The sequence below is a fragment of the Tauraco erythrolophus genome, chromosome 9, assembly GCF_009769465.1.
Source record: "Tauraco erythrolophus isolate bTauEry1 chromosome 9, bTauEry1.pri, whole genome shotgun sequence".
In the NCBI taxonomy this organism is placed as follows: Eukaryota; Metazoa; Chordata; class Aves; order Musophagiformes; family Musophagidae; genus Tauraco; species Tauraco erythrolophus.
The window spans coordinates 2760631-2767152 of record NC_141473.1 but is presented as its reverse complement, the minus strand read 5'-3'; positions in this window follow the sequence as shown (position 1 = coordinate 2767152).

The following is a 6522-nucleotide window of genomic DNA, read 5'->3' as shown; positions in this document are numbered from 1 at the left end:
ATCCGTTGAAGTTCATGGCAAGATTTCCCAGAGCAAGCATTTTGTTCCCAGATGTGAGGGGGTTTTCAGTTTTAGTATCCAGTTGTCGATACATTTCTTGGTGAGCAGTTCTGTAACTTTGTGAAGTGGCAAGAACAAACACATGCCCCGTCCCGGATACGGACCACAAAGTCTTCGTTTACATTGGAAAAATGATCTACTTCACTGTGGCAGTGTGGAGGTTGCTTTCCAGTTGTCTTCCTTGGCTTCGAAGGCTTTCTGTGAAAACAGTCTATTAGAAAGCTAGTTTTGGAGATGAGCTTTGATTTTTGTGAAATACAGGTGGTTTTGGTTAAAAATATTAATGTTTTAGGTCATATATGGAAGTTTGATCTTTCACGGTTTCTCGTCCTCATTAGTTTGTTATGCCATGCTCTTTCCCCACCTAAAAGAAAGCGAAATGTATTATTTCAAAGTCTTTATTAACTGGGAGTAGAAACCATTTTGGAAAACATAGAATCATAGAATGGTTTGGGTTGGAAGGGACCTCAAAGATCATCTAGTTCCAACCCCTCTGCCATGGGCAGGGACACCCTCCACTACACCAGGTTGCCCAAAGCCTCATCCAACCTGGACTTGAACACTTCCAGGGATGGGGCATCCACAACTTCTCTGGGCAACCTGTGCCAGTGCCTCACCAACCTCAATGTAAAGAATTTCTTTTTTATATCTAACCTAAATCTCCCCTCTTTCAGTTTAAAGCCATTGCCCCTTGTCCTATCACTACACACCCTTGTAAAAAGTCCCTCTCCAGCTTTTCTGTAGGCCCCCTTTAGGTACTGGAAAGCTGCTATAAGATCACCCCGGAGCCTTCTCTTCTCCAGGCTGAACAGCCCCAACTCTCTCAGCCTGTCTTCATAGCAGAGGTGTTCCAGCCCTCTGATCATCTTCGTGGCCCTCCTCTGGAATCGTTCCAGTAGCTCCATGTCCTTCTTGTGTTGGGGACTCCAGAGCTGAACACAGTATTCCAGGTGGGGTCTCACGAGAGCTGAGTAGAGGGGCAGAATCACCCGTTTGTCCATGGGATTTGTCATGCATGTTCCTCACACCGAATTTTTCAAAATTAGGTTCTGTGTATGAACACAAGCGTTGAAAAAAACAGGTGCAATAATGTGTCAGTGTAATAAACCACCATTTTAAGAGAGGAAGTCTACTGCAAAACATTAAATTTTCAGAGATTCGTCATACAGTAACTTACTCATCTCTAGACTTGACAGACTTGACTTCACACGGGATCAGTAGCCCGAAGTATGTATTTTTTCAGTGCTCCCCCAAAAATGGATATATTAAATCAGGTTGAGAACTGATCTGTGGTGACAGCGCAACCGAATTCATGCTAATCACATCCACATTAACCCGTTTTTGTTAGAAGTCAGCACTTCAGTCCTTACGAGGCATAACGCTGCCTGAGCGCTTTTAGTTTTGGCATTTCTAGAAGCAAGGCTTGTCAGGATGGTTTTGTTTGTGCCTCTGCTTGTTTCCCTGCCGTGTCTTCTGGACCCACTGGCCAAATCACAACTGCATCCAGAGAGTACGGGTGTGTCTGGTTTTCCAAAAACAGGGGCTGATGAGTGCTGATGGCCTTTCACCAATACTGAATTTGCTGCCTGAATTTAGTGCCTTATTTACCTAATGCCTTACAAAAGCCCTAACCTAGTAAAAGCTTCAACTACAAAAGGAGGAGGAGGGCCATGAAGATGATCTGAGGGCTGGAGCACCTCTGCTCTGGAGACAGGCTGAGAGAGTTGGGGCTGTTCAGCCTGGAGAGGAGAAGGCTCTGGGGTGGCCTTCCAGCAGCCTTCCAGTACCTAAAGGGGCTACAGGAAAGCTGGAGAGAAACTTTGTACAAGGGCATGTAGTGACAGGACACGGGGCAATGGCTTTAAACTGAAAGAGGGGAGATTGAGATTAGATCTAAGGAAGAAATTTTTCACTCTGAGGGTGGTGAGGCACTGGACCAGGTTGCCCAGAGAAGTTGTAGATGCCCCATCCCTGAAAGTGTTCCAGGCCAGGTTGGATGATGCTTTGGGCAACCTGGTGTAGTGGAGGGTGTCCCTGCCCATGGCAGGGGGGTTGGAACAGGATGGTCTTTGTGGTCCCTTCCAACCCAAACTGTTCTATGATTCTGTGATGCTACAACTTGTGCTTTCTTAGACTTTCAGTTAAAAAACAGTAGTAGCTCAAATCTGTGAGAAATAAGCTTCAATCATTCCAAAGGAACTAGAACAAAGTATAAAGATCTTCTATGAGGAATTAAGGTGCTGATTTTTCTATTTCTATTTCGTATTGTCAGGTCCCCGTCTTCCCAGTCTTAATGTATCGTTAAGTGGTGAAAGGCTCACAGGTCCATAGTGATGGATCGCAGTGAAGCAGCTTTTTCCCAATTACCTTTTGATTGGTTGAATAAGTTAAAAATGTCTAAACAGCTAGCAAGGAGCTTCAAGGACTGATTTAAACCAGACTATTTTTCAACACGTTTTTGAAAGTCGACAGCTTTACTTCAGCACGCATGCAGATGTATTTGTCAGCTTGTGCTTCTGGTAAATCAAATGTTCACAGATACAAATTAACCGAAAGGAAAATGTAGACCTGGAAGAAAACGTTTTTTTTTTTTTCCCTCCTATAGATCTGCTTTTGCAAATATTTGTGTGTCTGCTATTGAAGAGAGCACTGCTGCTCTCGAAGACAGATTTGAAGGCACACTTAAAACCTTTATTATAATTTGTGTTTTCCTGCAGGTATTGCTGTGTTCGCAGGGACATTTATCACACAGGATGTGACAGTATTCTGGGCAGTAAGTGCACTAATAAACCACTGTATGTCATGCCAGAATATACAACTATTGGCATACTGCAGGGTTTTTTTTTTTTTTTTTGTAAAATCACCCAAGCCAACGTCAACATGACAATACCCATATAATGGTAGCAGCAAAATTGCTCTTTGCCTATCCAGCTCAGTTTGATCAGATGTAGGCTAGGGGAGACTGTAAAGAATTAGGCTTTCAAAGAGCTATACTGGTATAAAATGTTTGTTTTAGATACATTGTTCAGGTGTAAATACACTTGTGAAGACCCCCAGGAAGGACCTGACTATTATCTGTTTATTGGCAATGATACCCAGTGTTAGAATTCTGATTTTCTCTGAATGTTTTGTATCTAAATGCAAGATTGTCTGGTAGCAAAAAGCCATCATGACAAGCTGAAGGTGTGATAATAAAGTCATGACTTAATACGCTGAACTAAGTTAAACCCCCACCAAAGCTTATAAAACAGACTTCAGAGTAATTTAATTCAAAGGAAAAAAAAAAACATTTAAAAAGCTGCTTACATCTAACTGTATCACATCTAAAGTACCCTAAAGTCATCATACCACATAAAATGGTATTTGAGGCAAACTGGATAATTAAATAGTAGTGATATCAAAAGGAGTTCTGCTTTGCGAAAGATCTGAATAGTAGAATTCCATCCCCTGAAGCACAAAAGACTGGATGACATTGTACAAAGCCTTTCTCTCTCTGTATCTCTTTCCTCCACCTATGCATGCATGGATCTTTAACTTGGAATTAAGGTCACTAGATTCCATATCTTAGTAATGCATATTTGTTATAAAAATAAAAATAAAATAAATTAGGCAGCACTCAACAACCTGTCTTTTTTCCCTTGGAGTTTCCCCAGCCATCCAGGGAGGGGAACCGTAGAAGTGTGATGTTGGTAGAACGAAAGAAAGAAATTGAGTGTAAATTAGTTATGGTAAAAATAAGGTTTGCTTTTTGAAGGAGTCTGGTAGCTGAAATGTTTTACCTTTATATGTCTTTGATAATGCTGTGCAAATTGGAACCCACACTGCTTCTTCAGGATGCTTTTCCTGTGATCATCTTAAAAGATAACAACCAGGTTTAAGGTTAGTTGCAAGTCACTGTTTGGTGGGTAGGAAATAGAGGGGAAAAAACATCAGAAATTCAAACTTACTTATGTATGTTATGCAGAATATATTTTAAGTATAATCTGTAAGAGTAAATTGCTCTCCCATTTTTTCAGATTATTCTGAATTTCTGAAATTACTTTGTGCTTATTTTAAATTTCTGTTTACATTTCCAGCAACAGAGGTTAGATCTTTGCCGAACCAGAGCCTGAAAATGAGGTTTCAGACAGTCTGAGCAAACTGGTACCAAAAGATCAGTCTCTCTCCAGTCCTCCCAGTATTGGCCTACCAGGAGGGAAGGAGTGTTCCATCACCCGGATCTTCCTGTGCTGCCTGGCACATCTCTGTTCCTTCGGGTTTTAAGCTCTTTCCTGTAGTGTCTCATGGAAGTGAAACCAACACCTTCTCATCTCTTTCCTAGAAGTCCAAAACCTTTCATTACTCCCGTGGACATCAAAATGAATGAGAAAGCAAATAGGTGGCTTGCTTTAAAACTTAATATTGTGCATCACACAGGAGACTCCAGGGAATAAAATTCAGTGGTTGGGGCTTATATTTTGTAATTTCAGACCACTGGTGCAAATGGTCAAACTACAGGAAGAACCAAACACAACAATGGAAGTTCTGTAGGCTCAGCATAAGCTGCATTTTCCTGCAGAAAATTTTTTAAGCATTTTTAAATGATGCCTTGCATATTCTGGAGAGGGCTGTGGTTAAAAGCCTCTCCAATCTGAAAAACGTTTCTGATCTGGGATTATATTCCAAGGGCCCAAAGGTACCATCCTCTCCTTGGCTATTCTCTAATTAGGATTTCTTCTCATTTTTAATACCTGGAGATTATCACATTGATTAGAGATTAACCTTTAAGTTTGTACAAACACACGATAGCAATATCAAAAGTATAAACTTCATCAAGGATAAGGGCAGCAACAATCTTGGACTTGTCTAGGAACTGCTCTTCTCACCTTTATGGGACTGAACTAAATTCTGGTTACATGACCATTGGTTTTGGCTTTGTGGTGGTTTTTGTTTGGTTGGGGTTTTTTTTGGGGTTGTTTTTTGTTGTTTTTTTTTTCCTCTTCAAAGGAACACAATGTTCATTGTGATTATTTTTATTGCAGATTCTCAAATCCAAGTCTCAGTAATGGATTCTTGTCAGAGAGCAGAGAAGGGGATCAGTTTTTGTACCTAAATGAAGATAATGAAATATCCGATTAAAATGAACTTAGAACACTAGTTTAATTTTTACTGCTGCTTTCTCCCTTTCATCCTTGTTCCCTTTTTTTGTCCCTTTAAAGCCCCTTATTTTTACGTTTAAGAATATTTTAGTCTAATTCCCAAAAGACCAGTGCAGCAGAAAGAATACAGATGCTTAAATTAGTTTAGAAGCCTAAATTAAGCTGAAGTGATATAAACTTTTTTTATTTTTATTTTTTTTTACTGACTGAAGCAGCTCTCACGAAGCACGAGCAGCGTTAGCAGCTCAGAGGCGCATGTTTGGGACCCGCTACGAACCCCTCTCCCTCACAGAGGTGCCGAAGAAGCCCGACCCGGTGCCGCGGGGCAGAGATGCCCCGTCCCGGGGAAGGGCACTGACAGGAAGGAGGGAAGGAGGGCGGGAGGAGAAGGATTTTAAACGTGAGGCGCTGGCGGGAGGAGCCGCCCTGAGGCGGGGAACGGCTCCCGGGGGCGGTGCCTCAGCGCCCCCCCTCCCGCCATTTGAAATCAAACCGCCTCCGCGCTTCTGATTGGGTCCGCCGCGCGCTCACGTGACCGCCCTCCCACCAATCGCCAGCTGCGGCGCGCCGTTTCGAAAATAAGCACCGGCCGAGCTGGGTTGTGCGTTTCTCCTTCCGCCGAGCCGGCGTCGGTCAAAGCTCAAAGAGTGCAGCCGCCGCGGGGCGCCTGTCCCGCCGGCCGGGCTCGGTGTGCGCTCTCGCTATGGCGGCTGTCAGCAGGTGAGGGCGGCGGCGGCTCCGGAGCCGTCAGCGCGGCGCCGGCGCTCCGTTTGCGGCGCGGCGCAGGGATACAGCCGGCGGTGCGCGGGCCTGGCGCGGGCGGGAAGGCGCAGTTGGCGCCGCGCTGTGACGGGACAGGCTGCGCGGGCGCGAGAGGAGGCCGCGCCGCTACCGCCGCCGCCACACCGGCCCCTCGGCGGGCCGCCGGCGCTCCGCCTGAGGTAGGAGGTGCCCAGGCCGCCGCCGCCGCGCTCGGGGCTGCGGTGGGTGAGCGCGGCTGTGCGGGGAGGAGGGGCCGGCGGCGGGGCGCGAGGGGATCGGGCCGGCCGGGCGCGGCGGCGGGGCCCGCGGGGAGGGCTCGGGCTGTTGCCTGTTTCCCGGCAACCGCCCCGTCGTGCCGGCGGTAGCCGGGGCGCGCCGGCCGCGGTTGCGGCTGCGGACCGCGGAGCCCGGGCTCGGACCGCGGCGTAAACCGCGGCTTCTGCGGCTTGAGTCGGGGTTTTCGCTCGTCGGAGTCGGTGGAAACCGTGACCGGGGCGCTGTGGGTGAGGAAAACGGGGACTGCCGCTTGCTGGAACGGGCAGGTAACGCTTTCCTTAAGGGC